At 33.5% G+C, this 15,600-nt stretch overlaps 1 protein-coding gene across 4 annotated transcripts in view; it reads left to right on the plus strand.

Annotated features, from left to right (window-relative positions):
- Positions 1–3,744: 3,744 nt before the first annotated feature.
- The window catches only part of pak6b (p21 protein (Cdc42/Rac)-activated kinase 6b), a 40,486-nt gene continuing 28,630 nt past the window's right edge, over positions 3,745–15,600 (plus strand). The window contains exons 1-2 of one of the 4 annotated variants that reach the window (XM_048207891.1): positions 3,745–4,117; positions 7,987–8,051. The gene's annotated coding sequence lies outside the window, so the exon portion shown is untranslated. Of the gene's footprint in view, positions 4,118–4,155; positions 4,278–7,986; positions 8,052–15,600 lie in introns of those variants that run through there. The other 3 variants (XM_048207894.1, XM_048207892.1, XM_048207895.1) reach the window with 3 other exon arrangements.

The following is a 15,600-nucleotide window of genomic DNA, read 5'->3' on the forward strand; positions in this document are numbered from 1 at the left end:
GCTAGAGGGCCAAAGTTACATGATTTACCTTTGACCTTAGTTAATGCATAACAATGAACACTACAATTGTTAGTATTTATTAATCTGTTAACTTTAAAATTAGTAGAATGTCAAAATTAATATTAACTAAGATTAATAATGTTTTATACGTGTTTTTCATTGTTAATTAATGTTAAAAATGCAACCTACAATATTTAAAAAACTCTTAATTTTAAAATGTATTAGTAAATGTTTACATTAACTACGATTATTACACACTTTGATATTTGTCATTTTAGTTCATGTTAACAAATGCAACCTTAGTATAAAATGCAGGGATTGTATAGTTGTCCATAATAATCCTAGTATAGAGAACAAACACATCAGAACTGTTGAATCCTACAGATGGAAGGACACACACATCTCTCACACTGTATACTGTAAATGTTAATGTTTGACATCCACAGGGCGTTCAGAGCTCTTTTGCTAGTTAAATGACTTCTGGAGTTATTCATTGTTGACCAGAGTAACAAACCTGCTAAGATCAGCTGCTGGGTAAGTGGCTTGTGTTACTGTGTTAAGACTGTGACTATATGTTCTAATGCTTTTTTGGGAGTTGTCGATGGACCCTGCTTACCGGTCAAACCTTGACCTCCCAAAATGTAACGCGCTGCTTTACTTTCATTTTCCATTGTGCTGAGTTTTGACTTCACCTGTGTGTTTCGAACCACCAACCAGATTTAGTAGGTTTACTTTCATGTCTGGTAATGAACTAGTGAACAAGCCATTCGTTTAGCTGTAAACAAGTGCTCTGGTTCACTTTAGAACCTGCATCATCATCAGCTGCGTGTCGGTGCAGATCTTCAGCTGACACGTTTACACATCAAGGGCGTGTCGCAAATTCTTCAGTGGTCCTGAAATGTTTCTTCTTCCTGAGTCAACTTCCTTTATTTGTCTGGAATAGTTTGGAAAAAAAAGGATTCAGACTGATGAAATAATCCAAACACGATCCTGTCTGTTCATTTATTGAGGTTATTCAAAAAGCTTCAGTCAAATCAAGAAATGAAGGCAAATGCCGAATCAGTTAGAATGATGATTATGAAAATGTGTTTTGATTGCATATTACTTTTAAATATTCCTGATTTGTTGCAAAATTAAATGCATCACATGTCTTTCTGCTGTCAAATCTGCACTGATTTTTAGCAAGTAAACGTAAAAATAACTTTGATATTGTTAGTAATATTTCAACTGGACTGAAGCAGGTTTAACTTGATTATCCAGACATCAATTATTACAAATATGATCATCATCTTTTGAGGAAGTTTTATTTGTTCATCCCTCAATCATCATTGTATTGCATTGCATTGTTTTTTTTTTTTTTTTTAAATTTGTTTCACTTAATTTTAATACATTGATTTTTTTTTTCAGTCATTTCGCTTCTCAAGTAAATGTATCTTGATTTAAGAATGTTTATATATTCGTACTGGAAAACAAGACAAAGATACAAAGTCAGAAAATAACTTTCCAGTGCAGGATCAAAAATCGCTAAAGGCTTCAGTCTCTGTTTGCTCAACAATTAATGTCACTGGTGCGTAGAAACAAACGAGGCGTTATGTGAGCTTTAAGGGAACATTCCGTTTTATCATTCGTCAAATACTCTGGGATCATTACTTTTGAATGTTCTCTGAACTTTTTGAAACAAGTAGTAACATTTAAAGGGGACCTATAATGCACAAGATGCAATATCAGTCTCTGGTGTCTCCAGAATGTGTGTGTGAAGTTTCAGCTCAAAATCCCCCACAGATCATTTATTATAGCTTGTAAAATTCGCCCCTATTTGGGTGTGAACAAAAACACGCCGTTTTTGTGTGTGTCCCTTTAAATGCAAATGAGCTGCTGCTCCCATGTTCATCTTTTGTGTTGAATTGACCCTCGTTTGTGAAGCAGTCCGGTGTAAAATGACGGCATGACAACAACACTCTACTACAACAACTCTTCCTCTTCTCTAAAGCAGCCCAACATGGCCCCGCCCCCTTTGTTGTGTGTTCTCGGGGGCGGGGTTTATGCAAATTTTAGGGTTTGTGATGTCACTAACCCAGGAAGAAGCTCGTTGTAGTCCCTACCAGCTGTTTAGTCCTTAAAGCAATTTCTGTAAAAGAAAATATCTCTCTTTGCATTTAACTTTGAATGTCGTAACTTTGCAGATGTTGTTTATGATCAAACAGCAACATTACACACTAACTAAAGTTAAAAAAGTCAAATCATAATCAAGGACCCCTTAAAAAAACAAACGTCCAACTAAAAAAAAAAGTTCCATGAACGATGTATAAATAATGTTTTTGTGCTAAGACAACATTATTAAAAACTAGATAGCTTTGAAGGATTGCTCTATTAATGTTACTGGAAGAATGTTTGTTCATAACTTTGAGAGAACCTTGCCAGAACATTCAGAAAACGTTCCCTGTTAGCTTGGTAATTACATTTTTTCTAACGATGTGTTTACGAGCTGTTTAATTAATAAAAACTAAATAGGCCTACATAAAATGATCCCAAAAGTTGAAATCCTGACAGAACCCTTTAAGGTACTATATAGAATTTTCTTCTATATAGTACCAAGAATGATAACTATAACGATATAGCAATATTAGCGTCAGGAGTTTGTTTATTTTTTGCAATTCCGAGTTTATATCACGCAATTCCCACTTTTTCTCACAATTCCGAAATTATTTCTCGAAATTATGACTTCCAAGAAACTCAATATAATATAAACTCAAAATTCCAAGTTTATATCTATATATATATAGATATCTCACAATTCTGATTTTTTTTTTTTGCGATTCTGAGTTTATATCTTTTTCGCAGTTCTTTTTTTTTTTTTTTTTTTGCAATAATGAGCATATCACGCAATTCCCACTTTTTCTTGTAATTCCGAGTTTATATCTCACAATTCTGAGTTTATTTCTTGCGATTCTGACTTTCTTTCTGGCAATTCTGACTTTCTTTCTCACAATTACGGCATTATTTCTCAAAATTATGACTTTATAACTCACAATTCCAAGTTTATATCTATATATATATATCTCACAATTCAGATTTTTTTTTTTTTGAGTTTATATTTTTTTCGCAATTTTTTTTTTTTTTTTTTTTTTTTTTTTTTTTGCAATAATGAGCATATCATGCAATTCCCACTTTTTCTTGTAATTCCGAGTTTATGTCTCACAATTCTGAGTTTATTTCTTGCGATTCTGACTTTCTTTCTGGCAACTCTGACTTTATTTCTCACAATTCCGTCATTATTTCTCAAAATTATGACTTTATAACTCACAATTCCAAGTTTATATCTTGCAATTCCAAATATATATATATATATATATATATATTTTTTTTTATTTATTTATTTATTTATTTATTTTTTTGCGATTCTGAGTTTATCTTTTTCGCAATTGTTATTCTTCTTATTATTATTTAGTTTATCTCATGCAATTCCAACTTTTTCTTGCAATTCCGAGTTTATATCTCACAATTCTGAGTTTATTTCTTGCAATTCTGAGTTTATTTTTCACAATTCAGTGTTTATATCCGGTAGCTTTAACTAGTTTTTTTGTAATTTGATGCAAAGGGTAATATAATACTAAGTATAATGTTATAAATATACACACATCTTTTAAAAAATAAAAATATGAAAAACTTTGCAGGATTTACGATATTGATGACCGTTAAAACTCGTCATCACATGACGTCTATTGGCTGTCAATGTTTAACGGTCATCAGCTGGAAAACAAAATAGTTTTACCAAAGCATCGTTGTCCAACAAAGGTCGCAAAAATTGTGTTGAATTGTGTTGTTAACGACGGAACTCGTAGTTGGCTTGCTGATAGGGATTCTAACGATATCGTTTCGCGGTGTTGTTATCGTTATAGTTGAGGTGTGAACGGGCCTTTAGAGTGACTCCTTATGGAAGTGACTAAGTTAGTGGTGTACTTCTGACCTACATGAAGAGCACACTAGAAGTCTGTCATGACTCAGATCGGATAGAGACGCTCCCAAAGCCTCAGAACATGCAGCGGCACGCAGATCATGCTGAGGAGAAACTGCCCGTGTGTTTGTGTGAGAGGAGAGACCTTCACGAGCGTTACAGGTAAGAAACATTCAACTCTCTCTCGGTCTTTTCTAACTAAAGGTGTCTGGATGGTGTTGGTGTTTGTTACAGTGACAGAAGAAAGGCAGGGCGAGGTTATGAGAGGTGAAGTGTTGTGGAGGACGAGCTCTTGAAGATCATGTGGTTATAATAGATAGCGGTGAGCGGCTTTGTCCTCGTCTTTCCGGTTCTTTCGCGCGGCTTTCTCTCACCTGAGCCGTTTATATTCACTCTCATCCTGGAGGATCACACTTCCTCAGTGTTTTTGTCTTGTTTTTCAGTACAAATATCTTGAAATTCTTAAATCAAGATGCATTTACTTGAGAAGCAAAATGACCAGATATTAAATTTTGTTTACTGAAAAAATTATCAAAGTTTATGCTTAAAACAAGAACAAATAGCCTATCTGCTGGTGGAGTAAGAAAAACAAACTTAATTTAAAGGGAGAACAATACTATTTTTCTTACCTCACTGGCATATATTTGTTGTTCTAGTTATTTTTGCAGTACAACAACAGTGATTGAATTTCCCTGGGTCAAATTTCACCTCAAAAACAAACAAAATAACTTTACAATAAAATAAGTGGCCAGTTGCATCAATGGTTTAGACTACTTACAAGTTAGGATATAAAATGAACCATATATTTTTAAAGCATTTATTATCTTTGTTAATGTTAGTTAGTAAAAATACAGTTGTTCATTGTTTGTACAGTACCTTAACTAATGCTAACAAATACAACTTTTGATTTCAAAAATGTACATTAACTTAGATTAAAGGCAGGGTAGGTAAAAATGTATAAAAAACTTTTTTTTCAAAATTTGTTTAAACTTTATTTATATATCAATACATATTTAAAATGTAAGTACTCTGAAAAAGAAAGTATAAAAATCGAGTGTCTGTAGACCTCTCACGACTGTTTTAAAGACAGCTCATTATTTCCATTCACTCCACCCCCTCCCTTCTGGGCTCCTTCCAAAGCCACGCCCCCAAAACGCATGAACGTGCGACTCCGACCACTGAGCTGGAAGACGCATTATTTACCTGAGACGAGCGGAGAGGAAGGAGCACAATGCATGTAGTGACATCATGTCAGAATCACATGTAATAAAAATAACTTTATAATTATAAAGATAAACATAATTTAATTCGCTAACGAGTTAGTTATCTATAAGGCAAAGCTAAAAACAGGTTGCATGATACACGTTTTTCCATTACCATCATTTACACTGCAATGAAGATGAATTTCGTGTAAGATTCATAACATATACGTTGTTCTACAGATAAACAGAGTAACATACACTCAAATATCAACTCACAACTGCATTGCAGACACAAAATAATAACACACACATATACAAGATAAAGACATCAGTAAACATAGGTAGAGAATATAAAAACAAAACAAAGGCGAAAAAAAACGTGCAGGTAAGCTTACAGGTGAACATGGTAAAAGAGTTAGACAGAGGGTAAATATAGTTCTAAGAAAAGTTCCTAGATGCGGAGTAACGTTAGGCCTACTATCTGTTAAACATGTATTTAGTTATCTAAAGCAAAATTATGCACAATTCAACACTATAGCTATCATCTTGAGCTAGGCCTATAGATTATTTATCGTCTCTACTACGGCTCGCTAAGTAATGTTATGTTAGCTATATTACGCAGCTACGTGTGCTAATGACACATGCTTCATGAAAAAATAAACAAAAAAATATGTATGATCAAAATACAAAAAGAAAGATTTACCTGTCCAGCAGAAATAAAGCCATCAAGGAGTCACTTTTCAGCCCCTTGAGTTCCCTCAGTTCTCGCCATCGCTGGAGAGCCACGCCGATATTAACTCGCGTTTTATTTCTTTGTTTATCCAAAGACTTTTTGTTCATTGCCTTTTCTTGTGCTGTTACTGTCTTCCTTTTTTGCCTGGTTTGCCTTCACGTACTGTGAATTTTGCTTGCTGTTTCTCTGCCATTGTTTTGGTATTCCTAGGATCCGTGCCTCTTGAATTCCCCAAATCAAACGTGCGCGCGCAAGTGGGCAGGTCATGTGTGGCAAAAGGGTGGTTGCCATGGTTGCGAGAGAGTGACAGCCGCCTAAGCCAATCCTATGTTTCGTCCCGGATGGAAATAATGAGCTGTGTTTAATACAGATTAAACGGTCTAGAGTCACTCGATTTTTATACCCTTTTTATCAGAGTTCTTACATTTTAATTATGCATGTATATATATAGAAAGTTTAAACAAATTTGGAACAAAATTTCTTACCTACCCTGCCTTTAATACATGTTGAAGTGTTGTTAGTTCATTGTTAGTTCATGTGAACTAATGTAGTTAAAGGGTTAGTTCACCCAAAAATGAAAATAATGTAATTTATCACTCACCCTCATGTCGTTCCACACCCATAAGACCTTTGTTAATCTTCAGAACACAAATTAAGATATTTTTGATGAAATCCGATGGCTCCGTGAGGCCTGCATAGCCAGCAATGACATTTCCTCTCTCAAGATCCATTAATATACTAAAAACATATTTAAATCAGTTCATGTGAGTACAGTGGTTCAATATTAATATTATAAAGCCACGAGAATATTTTTGGTGCGCCAAAAAAACCCCAAAATAACGACTTATATAGTGATGGACGATTTTAAAACACTGCTTCAGGAAGCTTCGGAGCGTTACGAATCAGATCAGCGGTTCGGAGCGCCAAAGTCACGTGATTTCAGCAGTTTGGCGGTTTGATACGTGATCTGAATCACTGAATCGACTCAAAAGATTCATAACGCTCCGAAGCTTCATGAAGCAGTGTTTTGAAATCGGCCATCACTAATTAAGTCGTTATTTTGTTTTTTTGGCGCACCAAAAATATTCTCGTCACTTTATAATATTAATATTGAACCACTGTACTCACATGAACTGATTTAAATATGTTTTTAGTATATTAATGGATCTTGAGAGAGGAAATGTCATTGCTGGCTATGCAGGCCTCACGGAGCCATCGGATTTCATCAAAAATATCTTAATTTGTGTTCTGAAGATGAACAAAGGTCTTACGGGTGTGGAATGACATGAGGGTGAGGAATTAATGACATTATTTTCATTTTTGGGTGAACTAACCCTTTAACTAATGAAACCTCATATTAAAGTGTTACCAAATTACTTAAAGGATTAGTTCACTTTCAAATGAAAATTAGCCCAAGCTTCACTCACCCTCAAGCCATCTTAGGTGTATATTAAGTTAAAGTAATGCATTGTCTTGACTGTTTGTGAGTTGAAACAAAGGTAATCTTCAAATTGAGTTAACACATTATTGGTAACATATATATTGGTAATATATATTTAATGCGGTCTGGCGGAAGCCAGATATTTTACTTTATAACTTAAAATATGGATATTTTTTATACAAACGCATCGCTTCGCTTCAGAGGGCCTTTATTAACCCTCCGGAGCCGTGTGGAGTACGTTTGCGATTTTTTGTTCATGTAATACAAGACAGTAATTGTATTGTAATAAGAATCATTGAGAATTATAAAGGGACAAAAACTCAAAAGTAAAATGAAAATATTTAAATAATTGTATATGCATAAATGGTAATGGTCCTAAAATACTTAATTTTCTTGAAATGTATATATATTTTTTTTAAATTCTGAGTTGACCTGGATGTTTTAATGCGATTAACCCTGTTAAGAATAAATAAAGTTTAGCTGTAAATTCAAGTATTGAAACATTTCAACTGGAGTTTCTGTCTTCAACACAATCATTTGCATGTTTAATTTTCTCTGTTTCAATCATGTTTTGATCAGGTTGCTCAAACCCAGTGAAATAATGCATAAAGATGTAGTGGTTTTGTTGAGGCTGATCTTTTACGTGTCCAAACAGAGCGTGACATTCCTGGACATGGATTTCGCATCAACTTGGGCTTGATGAAGAGAGAAAAATGTAAGGTGAGTTTTAAACCTTTTCATAACTTTATAACTTCTAACCTATATTGGCTGTAACTTGATTAAACACAGATGATCACAACATATGGAGGAATTGAACTGCAATTGCAACTTAAAATCTCTAAATGTAATTCCAACTTCATATATTACAAATTCAACTAGTAAATGATGTGAAATTATATCAGATATGGAAAATCCTGTCACAGTTACAATAGTATCACAAAAAATTCAATATTGCATCAATATTTTAAAGTGTAATAGTAAAAAACATCCATCTTATTCTTCTGTTCTTGTGTTTAATTTGTTGTCTGGATGAATACGTTACAAAGCCCAAAGCTTGTGAAAGTTACAACCCTGGTAATGAATTACTTAACCAGTTTGGTTAGTGTAAATGTATCTCTGAGAAGAGTTAGAGGCAGGGTGTATCTATAGGTAATGTGACACGTACAGTATCTTCATTTGTTTGTATGATTTAGTTTCTGCAGCTGCAGAGGATTCAGTCTGAAGTCACTTGATCAGGAACATTATATCTAAGTATCTAAATGTGTCGTTTTTAAGAAAATGTTACAGATATTTGCAGTAGGTTTCGGATAGGTTTCTTTTTTAAGTAAATGGTGAATAACGTTGACATAAAAATAGATGTTTATGAAATTATTTTGCATGCACTTTAAATACATTTCTGCATTTAATCGCCCTTTAATATGGAAGCTTGTTTCCACCATAGAAAAAAAAAATTAAGTGTGACCTCACATTTTTTACTTTTTCTCACAATTCCGACTTTATTTCAAGCAATTCCGAGTTCTTTCTTGCAAATCTGACTTTAAATCTCACAAATACGACTTTATAACTCACAAATTCTGAGTTTATTTCTTGCAATTATGACTTCATATCTCAGAATTGTGACTTTATATCTCACAATTCCAAGTTTATTTCTTATAATTCTGAGATTATTTTTCGCAATTATGACTTTATTTTTTCGAAATTATGACTTTTTTTGTAGTTGCAAGAAAAAAGTCATAATTGCGAGAAATAAAGTCGGAATTCTGAGAAATAAAATCAGAATGGCAATAAAAATAAACTAGGAATTGCAAGAAAAAGTCAGAATTGCAAGTTATAAAGTCATATTTTCGAGAAATAAAATTGTGAGATAAACTATATCTCACAATTCCAAGTTTATTTCTCACAATTCTGAGTTTATTTTTTGCAATTCCGACTTTATTTCTCTAAATTATGACTTTATAACCTGCAATTCTAACTTTATTTCTTGCAATTCCAAGTTTACTGTATATCTCTGTTTATTTCTTGCAATTGTTTAATTGTTGCAATATCGCACAATTCCAAGTTTATACCTCGCAATTCTGACTTTATTTCTCAGAATTCCAACTTTATCGCAATTATGACTTTTTCTTCAATTCTTAGTTTATATCTCGCAATTCCAACTTTATTTCTCAGAATTCCGACTTTATAACTCGCAATTAAGACTTTATTTTCGCAATTCTGAGTTTATCTCACAATTTTGACTTTATTTTTTGCAGTTCCGAGTTTATATCACGCAATTCCGACTTTATTTCTTGTGATTCTGACTTTATTTCTGGCAATTCTGACTTAATTTTTCGCAATTCAGAGTTTATATCTCACAATTCCGACTTTATATCTTGCAATTCAGACTTTCTTTCTTGCAATTCTGACCTTTTCTTGCAATTCTGACTTTATTTCTGGCAATTCTGACTTACTTTTTCGCAATTCAGAGTTTATATCTCACAATTCCGACTTTATATCTTGCAATTCAGACTTTCTTTTTTGCAATTCTGACTTTATTTCTGGCAATTCTGACTTACTTTTTTTTCGCAATTCTGACTTTATTTCTGGCAATTCTGACTTACTTTTTCGCAATTCAGAGTTTATATCTCACAATTCCGACTTTATATCTTGCAATTCAGACTTTCTTTCTTGCAATTCTGACTTTTTCTTGCAATTCTGACTTTATTTCTGGCAATTCTGACTTACTTTTTCGCAATTCAGAGTTTATATCTGGGCAATTCCACGCAAATGTCATCTTTACCATGAAAAAAAAAAGTTTTTACCAAAAGCACAAAACCCTTTTTAAATTATCCATTTAGGTCTGTATTATACTGTATTAATGTGCTCTAACAGAAATTTTAAGAAAATTGCCATGTTTATCCACAATATATGTGGTAAGCAACAATGCTTAAATTACATTTTCAACCAACCATATTTCATGCTTTCAAAAAGGGATCAAAGACCACCCTTTTTTAAACTTTATTTTAACAGTAAGCGTTGTGCAGAAAGATGGAGGCATGCCTGAGAAATAAATACACTCATTTTGTCATAACAGCACTGCCTGATGAATTTATAAGGGCGGGAATAAAGAGGTCAAGACGCTTCAGTGCTCTGTCACGTCCGTAACGTTTTAAAGATTAAGTTTATGTCATATAACAATTATTTATGCAAATAACTTGAAACTTTATATGCAAAGCTAAATTATGTTTATGCTTATTAGGATAAACAATTCATTTCACTACGTTGCTCTGAACAACCATAAAAAGCGTTACGGACGTGACCGTTACGGACGCTACATATTAAATCCTTTGACTTTGCTTCTTTATTTTGCCATCATCTGTTTCAGGCTTACCATATCAGAACATATCCAATAATCGCAATACTCTTTGTGCTTTGTTAGTTTTAATATGAAAAAGGTTTAACTTTCAAATTCAGTCGATTTATAACAAAATTTAAACCATAGATGTCGCTCTTTAATAGCTACGGCGCGTGACAGATTAGCTACTGCAGCGCCTCAGATCAAGCGGATCAGGCGCACACGAACCGATCTTCTCTTCCTCTTGCAGGTTACAGAACGAAATATGAACATCAAAAGGTAGGCCTATATGATACAGTACAACTTCTAGAAGAGCATTGTGTCTCATGGGACACTTCCCTCGGATGTCGCGTTTTTACCTGTTGGTTAAAAAATGAATAGCCTATTGATCACAATCCGCGCGATCAAGCTGATAAAATAAAAATAATAGGATTGCAATAATTTTGACTTGAAATAAAGTTTGATCATTTTGACTCAAGGCTCCGCTTTAAACTGTTAAAACTAGCCGAAATCCGTGTGATCATTTAGACAAAACATGATTGCGATTGACAATAGTGTACGTCAATCGGTTCACCTGACTGTGTGGAAACATGCGATTTTAAACTGCTTTATGATAAACATTAATATTTATCAATGTATTTTAGCAAGCAGTTCTGTAAGAACTCATGGTCTCTGAATTGATTCTTAAACAACGCACACGCTTGTCAACGTGAGAAATAGGTCTAATCATGGGCGTACGGGACACCCCCGCAGCCCCCGCGGTGCGTGGGGGTCCCCACCCATATAGGCCCCGTCGCAGATTCACCTATTTATATGTAGCCTTTGCTTTTTTTTTTTTTTTGCTTTTTTTTTTTAGAACTGAACTCAGTTGACTAAATATGAAAATAAAGCATCCAACTGAAGCCCAAAAATGAAAGCAGAATATCATAAAAAAAAAGGCTAGTGCTACACTGTAAAAAATATTCCATAGTTTTTACAAAATAAATTTGGCAGCTGTGGTTGCCAGAATAATTTTGTAAAAATACAGAAAAACGTAAATTTTACAGTATAAAACTGTAATGTACAAACAAGAAAATATGAATGTAAACCAGTAAATTCAATGCACACTACCACTAAAATCTGTTTTGTACCTTTAACATATACTGACCACCACCATAATAATGCAGGTGGTAAAAGAGAAAGCCACATGAAGAATCAGAGTTCATCACAAGTAGCTTTTCCACGAGCTGAATACTAATATTTAGAAGGTGCAAAGATAATTCACGCAAACACAATACACCATCATGGTAACCCACAACACTTGCATAATGCAATAAACATTCATTAAACAACAGAAGATGTAACATAAAACCCTAATGTACATAACTGATAACAAAAACTAAGAAACATGACTATTTAAACAAAATACTTTCAAATGTGGAGTGTCACACAGGGAATTGTGGGAATATCAGTTTACAGTTTTTGACTGTAAATTATATATTGATTTGTTCATTTTTACGTCTAAAAATTTACATTAAATGTCTGGTAAGAGCTTTTACAGTTTTCCCTGTATTTAGTATGGGAACTTACTGTTAATCTATTTACAGTTTTTTTTTTTCCGTAGTGTTTTTTACAAAATTTCACCGTTAAAATCACATTCATTTTTTTACATGTAAATTACAAAAGGGGGGAAAATTCACTATTGTTTCCATCGCCAGTTTGTAAGGTAGCCAAGACAACAGAAAGCCTTGACGCGCTGTGTTACCGTTAGCGGACGTGTGCCGACGAGACAAATAAATATGTTCATTCTTTGCTGAGATATTATTATTATTATTATTATTATTATTAGGCTATTATTATTATTATTATTAGATATTGCCCAAGCATATTTACCCCATCGCCAGCTCTGCTAATGGTCAGCTACCGGGATGGCTGAAGTACTTTTCCATGCCTAGCCAATAAGTCTAGAGTTGTTTCTTTATTCTTTTACTATACATGAATTATCATGATGCACCGATCGAAATTACTGAAAATTTGCAGCCGAAACAGCAATTTACGCGCTTGTCTAGAAGGGAACCTTATATAGCCTACGCAAATTTGTCTAAATTAGAATTTAGACCAGCTAAAATATATTGTTAGACCAAAAATATCTTATCGATTAATTAAGTAATAAAGACATGTAATAAAGTAATAAAGAAATTAAAAAAAAAATAATAATAAAAAATACGTCTATTGCTTCAGCCTTATTCAAAGGCCGCGGAAACATGAGTTCGTTTCTTACGCAATCCATTCCACACCCGACGTTCATGGTTTTCTTCCCATTTATTAAATATAGGCAATTGGTTGATGAAACATTGATTGAAATTAAGATACAATTTCTACAAAACGAAATTCACTTTAAAGAAAGACTTAATATAAAACAAAACTTAATGAAGTGGTCAAACTTATGTCTGACCCGCTGCATGTCTCCCAACATTGCGTATCCGTCATGCTATTCAATTATCATAATCAACGAGATGAAATAAAAAAAAAAAAAAAAAAAAATAATAATAATAATAATAGGCTATAGCCCACTATAAATATGAAACTAAATTTGCTACATTTTATCCCTCTGGCCGACGAACGCGCCTGCGCTTTCTGATGGATTTTTTCCTCATGACAGCTGAAACAACTGAAAACAGGCCTTCCCTCATTTTTGGCGATAGCCTATAGACTAGTGCAAGACTACAAATGGTCTACTTGTATTTGTGTACGCTCACAATAACAACAAACCATTGTACTTTTGTAAAATAAAATAAATAAATTAAAAAAACTGCGTGCGCTTTCAGCTGCCTCTCTACTAGAATCTTTCTGGAACGTCTCAGAAATTTTACTTAAACTCAGAGAATAATTGTAGCCTACCTAAAGAAAAAAAAACATTTTTCGATAAGAAATTCATAGGTCTGTTTTAAATAAGAGGCGATCTTTCCGCTGGAACGTGTTGTTTCTGAAATCATGGCCAGTGCTCGTTGCCGCTGTTATCAGTTCTCTTGGCGCTCGTGCACACGCGCAGTTTTCACACAGACAATCGAGCGTTTCGTTCTGGTAAAAGCACAAAACAAAATGCACACAACGTGTCCTTGCTCTTGATGTACAATCACTGATGAACACCTTTGGTTTTAATGAGTAAATAGCCTATAGTTATTCCTGCCTGCCGGTATTTAGTCTGCGATATCAAAATCACTAAACATTATAGCATATATACTAGCCTAATATTATTCAATAATAACATCAAATGTTATTAACCTTTATTTTTTCTAATCAAACCAGTTTCAGAACGTTTATAATACAGAAGGAACGCTGGAACAGAAACGTTAAAATACCGATTCTGCTCGGAGTGGAGTGATTTATTATTATTATTATTATTATTATTTCGTTTTTAAGCCCTGGTATAAAGTTTAGTAAAATGTTGATAAATTGTGCAGTCTTATACTGGTATCCCAGATTTCAATATTTGGTAGTTTAAATGCCTGCCTGAGGTCTCTGTGAAAGTTTTAAAGCAGTTTTAAAGCAGTCTCATGTGCCGCTTTCAGACCGGTCACGTCCGTAACGGAAAACTGTCACATCCGTAACGTTGTTTTTTCCTCATTTATGCGGACACGAAAAATGAAATACAATTATTATTTTATGCTCTGTGGAGAGCCAACCCTTCTTCATTAGGTGGGCAGTATTACTTTTGGTTTGCGCAATATAATTCGCAGAATTCTTAAAAAATATGTTGTCACCCAAAACTTAGTGACTTTTTTTGTCACGTCCGTAACGCTGTATATTTCCCTCATCTAAAATATAAAACAATTGTATAGACTGACATTTTTCTAATGTCTGGACTCCTTTAGTAAGGGATTATGAATATATAAATAGACGGTTTAATATGTTGCTATTAAATGCATTCTTTGAGCGTTTATATTTCAAGTTTTGACTCCAAATGTCACGTCCATAACGCTGGAATTGCCCATCTCACAATTCTGACTTTATATCTTGCAATTCAGACTTTCTTTCTTGCAATTCTGACCTTTTCTTGCAATTCTGACTTACTTTTTCGCAATTCAGAGTTTATATCTCACAATTCCGACTTTATATCTTGCAATTCAGACTTTCTTTCTTGCAATTCTGACTTTTTCTTGCAATTCTGACTTTATTTCTGGCAATTCTGACTTACTTTTTCACAATTCAGAGTTTATATCTCACAATTCTGACTTTATATCTTGCAATTCAGACTTTCTTTCTTGCAATTCTGACCTTTTCTTGCAATTCTGACTTACTTTTTCGCAATTCAGAGTTTATATCTCACAATTCCGACTTTATATCTTGCAATTCAGACTTTCTTTTTTGCAATTCTGACCTTTTCTTGCAATTCTGACTTTATTTCAGGCAATTCTGACTTACTTTTTTCGCAATTCTGACTTTATTTCTGGCAATTCTGACTTACTTTTTCGCAATTCAGAGTTTATATCTCACAATTCCGACTTTATATCTTGCAATTCAGACTTTCTTTCTTGCAATTCTGATTTTATTTCTCACAATACTGAGTTTATGTCTTGCAATTCTGAGTTTATATCTCATAATTCAGACATTTTTTTCACATTTGCTAGTTTATATCTCAGTTCCGAGAAAAAATTTGCAAGAAATAAGACATACAAATTCGCAGTTTTGAATTTGAATTGCTAGATATAAACTAATTTTGAGATAAAGTGGAAGTGACCTTTTTTATTTTTTTATTCAATGGCAGAAACAAACTTCCATAATTTAATCTAAAGTAGCATTTCAACACAGAAATCTCAATGTCCCATAAATATACATGACTCAAGCTTTGCACACACTGTTTCTCAACTATGTTATAAAGGATGAGACTTGTTAAATAATATTGACTTCCTGCTTTCTTGCACAATTTGAGTAAACATTGCAAAAATGGGCGTT

Source organism: Megalobrama amblycephala, linkage group LG11 (genome assembly GCF_018812025.1).
Source record: "Megalobrama amblycephala isolate DHTTF-2021 linkage group LG11, ASM1881202v1, whole genome shotgun sequence".
In the NCBI taxonomy this organism is placed as follows: domain Eukaryota; kingdom Metazoa; phylum Chordata; class Actinopteri; order Cypriniformes; family Xenocyprididae; genus Megalobrama; species Megalobrama amblycephala.